This window comes from Haematobia irritans, chromosome 5 (genome assembly GCF_050003625.1).
Source record: "Haematobia irritans isolate KBUSLIRL chromosome 5, ASM5000362v1, whole genome shotgun sequence".
In the NCBI taxonomy this organism is placed as follows: domain Eukaryota; kingdom Metazoa; phylum Arthropoda; class Insecta; order Diptera; family Muscidae; genus Haematobia; species Haematobia irritans.
In genome coordinates this window covers 175,039,135-175,050,695 of record NC_134401.1, presented here as the reverse complement: position 1 = coordinate 175,050,695, position 11,561 = coordinate 175,039,135, and the positions used below count along the sequence as shown (strand labels likewise).

The following is an 11,561-nucleotide window of genomic DNA, read 5'->3' as shown; positions in this document are numbered from 1 at the left end:
ATTATTTTTTTTTTTTGGAAACCAGTTTAATGTTTTTCTTTGTTGTAAAAGCAATATTTAATTTCAGAGCAATTCCAGATGGGTTCGAAAATAGAGAATTGGTAAGTTTTCTTTTAAAATTTGGCTTTCTTTCAACTAGAATATTTACGTTTTTATGACCTTTTTATCATCAAAATTATAGTTTTTAATACCTTATTTTAGTATTTCTTTAATCAATTTTTTGGAAACCAATGTAATATTTCAATGTAAAAAAACAAATATTTAATTTCAGAATAACCCCTTAAAAATTTGAAAAAAATGTTGGTACTCCTTTGCTTGTAATTTAATAGTGAATTGGTAAGGATTCTTTAACTTTCTTTTAATCAGAATATTTGTGTTTTTTATGCATAATATTATTTTTTTCATTCGATTTTTTGGAAACCTATTTAATAATTTTATTTAATGTAAAAAATAAATATTTAATTTCAGAATAGCCCAAATAAATTTGGACAACTTTTTATATTTCCCCTCAGCGTACAATTTAATAGAGAATTGGTAAGTTTTATATTAAAACTCTGGCTTTCTTTCAACTAGAATATTTATTTTATTATATCCTTCACATCGATAACAACACAGTTTTATGAGTTTATATAGAATACTTCATTATTTCCTAATTGTTTCAGGTACCAATTTTATGAGATACGTTTTCCAAAGAAAAGTTGAATTCCTTACACCATTCGATAAAATGCCCCCAAATATGGTAAGTTACAAGCTAAAATGAAGAATTAAAATTATATTTCATTACATGGTGTTAATTTTTAACAATTTTCATTATTGTTTCCATTTTTTCCAGCAAGATATGTGAAAAAATTACCTACGATGAATAAAAAAAGGATAAGTCAAAATGTCCAAACAGCGGGTTCAAATGAACTACTCTCTGTTCCACGTGGTCATAATTTTTATTCACAAAAACATTGTATTAAGAACTTTCATCATAAGTTTTTATAATAAAATACTTTTGCTTAAAGAAAGTTTAATTTTAATGTATGAAAATTTTCATAATAGTAAAACGGTTTGTTGTTCCTTTAATTATTTAATTTCTCTGTACTGTGGAATGATTGATTTAAAAATAGTTTAGTCGTCGACATTTTAAAGAGACTGTTAACCAATTTTTATTATCGGGTTTCCCACAAAATAAGCAAGTAAAACAAAATAATACTGACTTTTTAACTTGGTAGGGGTATATAAATCTTATGGTGTTGTAGAAATGAACTAAACTACAATGTTATAGATGAACTAAAACTTAAGAGAATTATAAACTAGACAAGTTGAAAAAAATCTTAAGGGCTAAATCATGGTCAATGTTACTACAGTTTAGTTCATTTTGCAATGGAAAAGGGTTCACTGTTTTTTCAGTGTATATGAGAGCTACATCCATATCTAAATCGTTGCGGGTGATATTGCAATTTTATGAGGTACAACAAGAAGATTGGAGGGGTCGGATTAATAAATAAGTATAATATGATAGATATGTTAGGTTAGGTATAGTGGCAGCCCGACATTTCAGTCTCACGTAGACTATTCAGTCTATTGTGATACCACAGTGGTAACATTCTTTCTTATCACTGCACGGACGAAAAAGACTGTTTTTCATATGTTTGGGTGTCAAAATTATATGTTTGGAACTCTAATTTTTTAACACAATATTTTTAAGTGCAAGCATATAATGTTCATAAACTAGCATAACATGTTTGGGACATATATGTTAGTATGTTAGAACATATTATGTTTGGGGCATAAAATGTTTGTAAATATAATATGCTTGGATGCAAACATCTATTAATTTAGAAATAACCTATAAACATATATGTGTTTATAAAGAGAGACCTGCAAGTAAAATAATGGAGGTAACCAATTGGCGCCCTAAAAATATATATACACAAAGAAAATTTCATTAATTTTTTTTCTACCAGTGCATGCCTAATGTGAAACATAGTATTTTTGAACGATACATATTTAGCTCAATAACAAGGATCCTCCTGTTTTATAGCCGAGCCCGAACGGCGTTTCACATTGCGGTGAAACCACATAGAGAAGCTTAGAAACACTCGGAAATGTCACCAGCATTACTGAGAAACTTTTTGGTGTTCGCTCGAACACAACCCTTTGTATGCAAGGCGGGCTTGCTAACAATTGTCCCACGGTGACTATAATATGATCATATTTGTAAAAATCGAAGCAAAAATTACTCGTTCTTTTAGAAGCTCATCTGAATAAACACAAAAAAGTGATAATGAACTAATTTGTGGGAAAATTTAACTAGATTATACTTCACCCTGGTGTACTTTTTAACTCACGAAATTACAGCCTCTTATCGAAGAAAAAATTAACTAAAAGTAAAGAAAAAATCATTGGCGCCAAATCATGACTTTTTACGCGCACAGTAGTTCATATTGAACATATGTGTTTAGTTCATATTGAACTTTATACCCACGTTTAGTTCATAAAATGTTTGATATATACTTAAAAAAATTGGGCTGTGGAAAATAATTAAAAAGTAATAAAATTTAACTACAAGCAAATAAATTTGACAAATATATTTTTGCTCTAGTGCTTATGCTACTCTTATAATTTAGTCAACGCAATGGTTTTAAGCTGAAATCATAACAACAAATATGATTGAAGACCAAACCAACAATAAAAAAAACCAAAACACACGCAAATAATTTGTTTGCAATAAAAATAAGTTAAATTCAGCGTTAGTTAAACTACGGAATTTTTTTCAGTTTAAATACTTCCAGCATACCTTGCTAGTTGTCGGCATTTCGTTGTCTATATACTATTCTTCAGAGTGCAATTTGCAATTTAATTTCCAAAATTTCGCTTCTATGATACAAAACAAGAATAGGGCTCGGAATGATCTCGAGGACGAAGGGTCCGTGATGAGCAACATTCATGAGTCGGCCACAATCCATCGTCTTCGCAACAGTGTTTGAATTTAAATTTGAGTTGTAGGGATATGTTCCCTCTAGGGTTATTTGTTTTTTTTTTACACCCAAACTACATCTCCGAATGTTTCTTCCCTTTCACATTCTTAAGTAAATGGATTGATAAGTTAGCAAATAAATTTGCATGCTTACTTTCCAAATAATTGCAAACATGTACTCAATATTTTTGCACTGTTGCCTTGCTATGGCATTTCCATTATTGTTTTCTAAATATCTTCTTTGTGTATTTTTTTATTTATCTTCTAAAGTGCTTTTTCGACTTTTTATATCGTATATTTGCAGGTGGAGTATAAGAAGTCCTTGTTGTTGCCTGTATGTGCATTAAAATTTGTTTGTGGCGAATTGATAATGCTCACTGACACACCGTGTAGTATCGGCAGCCTGAAAATTCAATTGAACTTTCTCATGCTCTCTTTTGTCACTGGTTGAAGTCACTTGCATCTCTCGGATATCGATAGCTGTGACAACATGACAGTGACAATTTCACACACCAACGAACTCATACTAATGCTTGCGAATGCTTTTACACTTGAGTACGTCACAGAAGATCATAAAACCAATTAAAACGTCAACATCGAACAAAGCCAACAAACAACAGAAGTACCAACATCCATCCAATAACCAAAGGCAGACAACGCTACATACACGTACACACACTCTCAGAGAACAGTGAGTATAGAAGTCATGTTCATCATCGTATGAGTGCGTACACGTCACGAATTAATCGAATTGAAAGCATCAGGCTACAAGGGTCGCCAGCGGTGGTGTGGGAAGAGGGTGGACCAACAACCCCAACTACCACTGAAAGTGGCAGAGGGTAACAAATCAAAGAAAAAAAAGGCAAAATTGAGCAAGGTTAGGTGACTGAGTGACAGTGCCACCAACTAAAATCGAATCATCACCACACAGCCAAAGCAAGCAAATCGCAGAAATCAAACGAAAGAAGATTGAGAGAGAGCGAGGTGAGAATGGATGTGAACATAGAAATAACTGACAACAACAGCAGCAGCAGCATTAATAACAAGAGTCGTGAGCAACAACAAAAAAACCACAACGAGTCACCGACCACAACTACTATTACACACTGAAGGAATCTTTTCCCCCCTCGTAGATATATCTATGCACATCATCTGTTTGTCCGGCAGGTGGCTTGTCTGACTGTCTGTCCGTTGATATTTTCAAAAATAAAATGGACACAGATGTCGTCGTCGCTGCTGTTGTGTTGTTGCAAAGAATCGGTGCAACGCTCGTTTGAAAAGCGGAAGATTTTCGTTAGAGAATGAGATTTGTTTTCTGGGGGCTTTCAGTTCAGATTTGTTGGTCCACCACATCCGTCGCAAGCAGGTTCCGATAGTCCGTCGCTAACAACAACAGCAACGTCTCGATTTGCAATCATTATACGGATTTGAAATTCATTAAATCAAAACGACAAACAACGACGGAAGAATTTTCGAGTTTTGAGTGCTTAATTTAAAGTGAGTGAGTGAGCAAGAGTGTCTGTCTCCCAGATTGAGTTGAATTGTAAAAAAAAAAATTACATCAAAAACTCAATAAAAAAGCAAAGCCATAAAAAAGTTTTTGAAAAGAAATAAAAAAGAAATTTGAAAATAAAAAGCAAAAAAAAAAAATTGAAAAACAAACTGAAAAAGAAAAGTTGTTGTATTTTACCAGGCATCGAAATGTGAATAATTTTAACGAAAAGTGTTTTCTTATTTTGAATATCCATCGTCAACGACTACGACGACGACATATCCAAAACAACCCACAACTATAGCGATGATAATGATCTATACAAATTAATAATAATAATAACAACAACAACTGATATATCTCTACAACAACAGCATAACTCAAGCAAATCAATATTTTTCTACTCTTCTCTACGAATCAGACCAAAGGGATTATTTTTGGACCACTTTCTATTTTATATCGCTGTATTTTTTCTACAACAAGGTAAGTTATGGTCGCTATGAAAAAGGTGAAGGTTATCATGTAAGGGTTGAATTTACAAAAGCAAAGAGTTTTTCATTGATTTTCGTAAATATTTCGAAGGACTTTTTACTAATATACAAAATATCCTACATGATTTTTTTTTTTTGTAAAATGATCGTATCTTCAACGAAACTTTCTTCGCACCTCATTGGCTTGGTGAAGAAGTTTTAACGACTTTATGAATATTTTGCGTTAAAATTGCATATGAAAATTTTTCGTTAAAATTATGAAGAAGTTGACAAATTCCCGCCAACTACATTTCTTTATACTATTCTTTAATGCAAGTCTATAGTACTTCTCACTTCATTGTTAGAAAGTTGCCAATATAAGTAAGGCAACCAATCTGATGACATTTTTCATTGTCGTTACTATAACCAAGTATGCGACGTTTTCATAAAAAATGCGAATATTTTTCATGAAAATTACGAAATCTTTCATAAAAAGCATGAAATATAGAACGAAACGACCGTTCATCCAATCATCTTGCAGGACTTTGCTTGTGAAAATAAGATGTTTTTCACCTTGAAAACGGAACATAGTACTTACCTTATTTTGTAACTTTTCCTCAACTAATGAAACTTATTGTGAATTGTTAAGTGACCCCATTTGACACCTGCCAACGCTGTATATTCCAAATTTTATTAGGGACATTTTGTGCGAGCAGTGTGGACAACCCCAGCAGAAAATGGAACACTATTTCATCAGGATTGTAAGGGAGAGAGGCAGTACCAACTGCTTACAAAACAACCGAATAAGCGCTGATTTTTGTGGGCGATACCCCGATTTAGAGCAGCTTCTACATAGCGCCGATATAATTGCTCATTTTAATAGAAATATTGCTCAGAAGTGGTAAATAATCTCGAGTATAGCTTTGTTGTCGTGAAGGAAAACAGCACTACCGTTCATGCATCTATACTACATGAATTGGATACAATAACGTAAACGAATGATCATAATCTTGTTTGATTACTCGTTTACGTTATTGCCACCGATTCATACAGTGTGGATGCACTGCCTACTTTATTGTATACCAAAAAGCGCAACTAAACTCTTACTGCTGAAGTATGTTTTGCAGGGATGGTGTTCAATATTTATTCGTAGGTTTTTTACACACAAAAAAGTCAAAAGGGCTCGCCCCTAAACGTTTCTACAAATTAGAAAGGGGTCCAAAAGTCACATTTTGATGTAACCAAATGTTGAAATTTCTAAAAAGCCTGTTAGGTTATATCCAAAAATTGAGTTTGAGTTGGTTTTCGAAGTGCAAGAAAAAATTCAAGTTTTCCGAAAATAATATGCTGATTAATTTCTGAGTGTAACAAAACTTTCTAAAGGTAGAATCTGACAATGCACAAGATAGTGTAATCGTGTCGTAACATCAGGCAACCAATATCACAGGTAATTATGACAAAATAGCTAATAGACCACAACACTATACCATTTTCCGCCAAGGAATTAGAATATATTGTAATTTGGCGACACGCCGTTAGCCGTCACGGTATTCCGTCGTCACGTAAACAAATGTTCGTCCATCGCTATGGTTATATTTACACAACCAACATCCACACGGCTCCTATTCAGCAGAGGTTTACCTAGGTGCTCGATCATGATTATCTCGGCTCTCATAACTGTCGTCCTACTCTCTTTCAATAGTTCTCTGTAGATTCACGAGGGATTCGTTCATTCGCAAATTTTAAAGACTCACGCACGATACACGACTGACGAGAAATTCAAGGCATTTTGAAACTAGGAATGAGCAAAAATAAAAAATATGGTCGCCAGCCAGATTAAATTATTCAGATAACAAGCGTGATTAGCATATGAGCAAGAATTATAACGTCATCGTGAGCGTGATTGTTGGTAAACAAAATTTTGCATAAATTTTATTCACGCACATTCACGAACCTAATTTAGTTTTCACTTAGGCTCATGCACATAATTGTTTTAATCCCATTTATGCATAATCACGAGAGTTGGTTTGAACTTTGTTGACGACTGACGTGACAACTTCGTGTCACTCACTCTCTTATTGTTTGGATCATCTCATAGGATTTTCGATGACCTTCCCTAGTTCATTTCTCTTTGTGCCCTAGCTCTTAACGCCAGTTCATTTGTTTATGTGTTTTCTCTTATTCCGGCATGTCCAGGTGCCCATATTATATGGATTCTGACGTATTCGTAATGTCAAATGAGCAATATTGCTGCATTAGTTGTCATGGCAGATTGGAACACAGAGCGCCATGGGTTCTATCATAGCATTGCAAAACACGAATATTTTTGCTAGCCTGGAAAAACAATTTTCTCTGATGTAATTTTAACGAACGAAAGTAGTTTTTTCTTCAAATTTTGTTTGTGATGGAAAAATCTCTTTACAATGAGTCGTTTTTACAATTTCCATACATTTGAAATTTTCGCCCGTGTGTGAAGAAAATTCCTTGTGAGAAAATATATATGCACTGAAAAAAATATTGTCGTGAGGTCAAAGATTTCATGTCTTCAAAATATGAATGGAAATTTTGCTTAGCATATAAGACGCATTTCTCTAATATAAAGTTTTTTCCTTGTCCAAAAGTCGATAAAATTTTCAATGAAGTCGGAATGTCCTTATAATTAAGTGATTTGACTTAAAAATGGGCATCATACCATGAAAGAAAAAATTTTTGGGCTAAGGTCAACTTGAATTTAATAATTCAGAAAAATTCTTTAAAATTAATGAAATTGTCTTTAAATTTGTTGTTGTCTTTTTTGCATCTTGACGACAAAGCAAATATTCGTTCAAATATAGGACATGTTTTTCAAAACTTTATTTTAAAGAGGTTTTTTACTTAAAACATGGCATATGAAGAAAAAAGCTGAAAATGCGAAAAATTAAAATTTGCTTCCTAGAGTCAAATACACAAAACCCAAATTTAAAACAGAATTGTATCTTAAAAGTATCCTTACTTGTATTTTTCGTTTCTTTGGCTCGGAATCAATGCTAAAACTTTTAAAATAAAGACAAAATCTTCGGAACCGGGCAGCTTTTTTCAGCGTGGGATTTTTTAAAATTTCGTCCTGAAGCAATGCTTCATTTTTGTGAGAACCCTAGTAAAAATTGAGAGATCCAATTTGCTACCATTAGATATGCACAGAAAAAAAATTTCGGTAGTTAAGCTAACGCTAAATTTAACTTATTTTTATTGGAAAACATTTAGTTGCTTGTAGTTAAATTTTATTATTTTTATCGAAATTTTCCACAGCTTAATAAAATCTTACTTTTTTTTAAGTTCAATGACCGTACACATAAGTTCAATATGAACTAAAGCAAAAGATGATTTTCGTACGATGGTTAAAATGGTCATGATTTGGCGCCAATGATTTTCTTCTTTACTTTTAGTTATTTTTTTTCTATGAGATAATGTAATTTCGTGAACTGCAGTTAAAAAGTACAACAGTGCATTAAAATTTCCTGGTTTTAACAACGCTTTGTGGAAATCTCAAAATGTGGAGTAAAATTTAGTTCAATTTTCGTGCGTGGTAGTTCATTCTTCCTATAAAACAGTTCACTTTTTTTCGGTGTGGTAAGATCTACTCATATCTGATTACTATGGATCTGATATGATCTCAATATTGGCCTGTATCTAATGTCTTAGATATAATTATATCTATCCCTATATATAGTTAGATCTGACGTTAGATCTCATCATATATGGAATTTTATCTAATTATATCTAAATCTATATCACCATATCTGGGTATATCTGTTTAAATATAAAGTGACCAATTTTGATATCTAATCAGATCCCACAATTTTTACACTGGTAGAGATTGTTGAAGCTGGAGATGAGATCATGATTAACATTTTATTAATCGAAATTCCCATATGGCACACGGATAGTCACGAAGGAGAAGCGATTATACACTCCACTCTTAACTCTCTGTTTATTGTCGTGTGTAAGTTTTTAATTATACCCTCCACCGTAGGATGCGGGTATATTAACTTTGTCATTCCGTTTGTAACACATCGAAATATTGATCTAAGACCCCATAAAGTATATATATTCTGGGTCGTGGTGAAATTCTGAGTCGATCTGAGCATGTCCGTCCGTTTGTTGAAATCACGCTAACTTCCGAACGAAACTAGCTATCGACTTGAAACTTGGCACAAGTAGTTGTTATTGACGTAGGTCGGATGGTATTGCAAATGGGCCATATCGGTCCACTTTTACGTATAGGCCCCATATAAGCGGACCCCCAAATTTGGCTTGCGATTGCTCTAAGAGAAGCAAATTTCATCCGATCCGGCTGAAATTTGGTACATGGTGTTAGTATATGGTCTCTAACATCCATGCATTGGTCCATATCGGTCCATAATTATATATAGCTCCGGTGCCTTTTGGAGAAGCAAAATTCATCCGATCTGGTTGAAATTTGGTACGTGTTGGTAGTATATGATATTTAGCAACCATGACAAAAGTGGTCCATATCAGTCCATAATCATTTATAGCCCCCATATAAACCGATCCCGAGATTTGGTTTTGGAGCCTCTTGGAGGAGCAAATTTCATCCGAGTGAGTTGACATTTGTGGATGACAGTCTTTCGTAGAAGTTTCTACGCAATCCATGGTGGAGGGTACATAAGATTCGGCCTGGCCGAACTTACGGCCGTATATACTTGTTTTGTTTCATGCCGTGATGGAACACATATTTGAGTCATATTCGGAAATATTTCTTAAAGTCCAGATTCCCCAAATTTATGTGTAGTTGTAACTTATTAAATGGATGCATAACCATTTGAATGTAGCTTCTTCATTGCTTGTCATTGGGAGATACATTGAATCGTGTGATAGTTTACCGATTCCAATGTTTTTCTTTCTCTTGCTATTTGCCGTTCATTGAAAATTTCTCGACCAACTTCTACCATTCAAAAAATGAGCAAATGATCTATTTTAGTTGTAATAGTGCCACAATTTAAGGTCACCCACATCGTATTCGTTATCCGGAGTAGGGAAATGTGCACAAATACGCATTTAAACGCCTGCTGACACGATTATGTTTGTCGGCATCAAATCATTTATTACTCTTCCCGTCATATAATGGGGGGATTACTGTGCTGCAGTGCAAGGCTACAATGACTTCTTGGCGATTCCTTTCGATTTCGAGCAAGGAAGAAAGTCGACATTATTTTAAAAGTGTGACGCAAATGACTCGTTAATGCCACTTTTCCGATTGCTGTTGGGTGGTGTGGTGATCAATGATGGCGTTGCTATAACCCACATTTAAATCAATTTGCTGGTGTATTGTGGAGTGTGAGTTTGTTAGTGTTATTGTTAGCATGTATGGGTATGTATGTAAGAGGCGGGGGAGAAGGCATGTGTAATATTTCCATTAGAGTTCACTTAACTTTTGGAGGCACCTGTGTTACACATTGTCCCTTTGAACTGGATAAACGCACTAAAATTTAGCTTTACTTTTACATTCTTAGATGGGTCGTTACACATTAACACACACACACGCACATACAAATCACTGGGTGTGTTCTTTTTTTTGTTCTTTGGAATTTGAATGTCTCCTAAAAGTCTTGCTGTTGCACAGTGGAGGTGTTTGCTTCCACTTGGAAGCGTTTGCTTCCACTTGAATAAAATCACTGTCACCGTGGTATAATGATCAATGTGTCCGCCGTGCATGGGCTTAATCGGACCTTTCCTTGCTCATGTTTTGAGTCTAGATGTTGACTCAAAACATGAGCATTAAGAGAAAAATATTACTTTTGGACAGGGAAAAATGTAATATGTTCGTCGCAACCGTGTTTTTTTTTCAGAAATTATGTATCTGATTTCCGCAACCATGTATATTTTTGGCGAGAAAACAACATATTTGGGACAAAAAACTTCCATTTTCTCCGTCTAAAAAATAACATTTTGCTCTTGAAACATGTTTGGGGTGATCGTCTTTCTTCTCTACGTTTTTGCTTTCTGAATATAGACTGTGAGGGTTTTTGTTTCTTAATGGAGAGGGGAACACTTTTTTTTCCTCCACATTTTCTAATGAGACAAGCTGAACTGTGTCACCCAAAAATTTCAGGGAATGGAAATTTCATACATGTAATTTTTTGGTAACCGGGACAGGGTGAACTTCTTGACTTCTTGCAGCAAGAAACATGCAGATAGGATTGTATAATTTTTCGAAAAAAAAATAATAAATTTAGAGAAGGGCCTCATCATTTTAACAATAATCACAAGCACACTAATATGAGAAAAATTGTTGTCGAAGTCATGAGAGCAATGTATTGCACATGTATTGTCACCCACTGTGCAATGGACGCACAGAGGAAAATATTTCAATGTTTTCTCGTTAAAGATAACCGACACAACAATATTCTATTTTGGCTGTTATGTCATTTTAGTTTTTCGTCGTCGTTACTCCCTCTTTGCGTGATGATGTCGTCGCTGTTTCGCTGTGGCTGTGCTGTGTTGTAGTCTATTTTTTGCCTGAACCACAAGTATTTTTAGAAGATCTCGGCGTTTGTCTCCTATGATTTTGGTAACATATGCGGTTTGTTGATATCTCCCGCGATTTAAATTGAAATTGCTGCTCTTGCTTGGG

General features: G+C 34.1%; 1 protein-coding gene and 1 long non-coding RNA gene across 2 annotated transcripts in view; both read left to right on the top strand.

The window, feature by feature from the left end:
- The first annotated feature begins 265 nt into the window (after positions 1–265).
- On the top strand, positions 266–1,044 carry LOC142241860 (uncharacterized). Its single transcript, XR_012723845.1, has 4 exons — positions 266–336; positions 469–534; positions 663–739; positions 833–1,044. It is a non-coding gene; the product is annotated as an uncharacterized LOC142241860 (long non-coding RNA).
- Positions 1,045–3,298: 2,254 nt separating this feature from the next.
- Stacl (SH3 and cysteine-rich domain-containing protein) overlaps positions 3,299–11,561 on the top strand; it is a 240,838-nt gene continuing 232,575 nt past the window's right edge. Inside the window, exon 1 of the mRNA XM_075313433.1 lies at positions 3,299–4,940. The gene's annotated coding sequence lies outside the window, so the exon portion shown is untranslated. The remainder of the gene's footprint in view (positions 4,941–11,561) is intronic.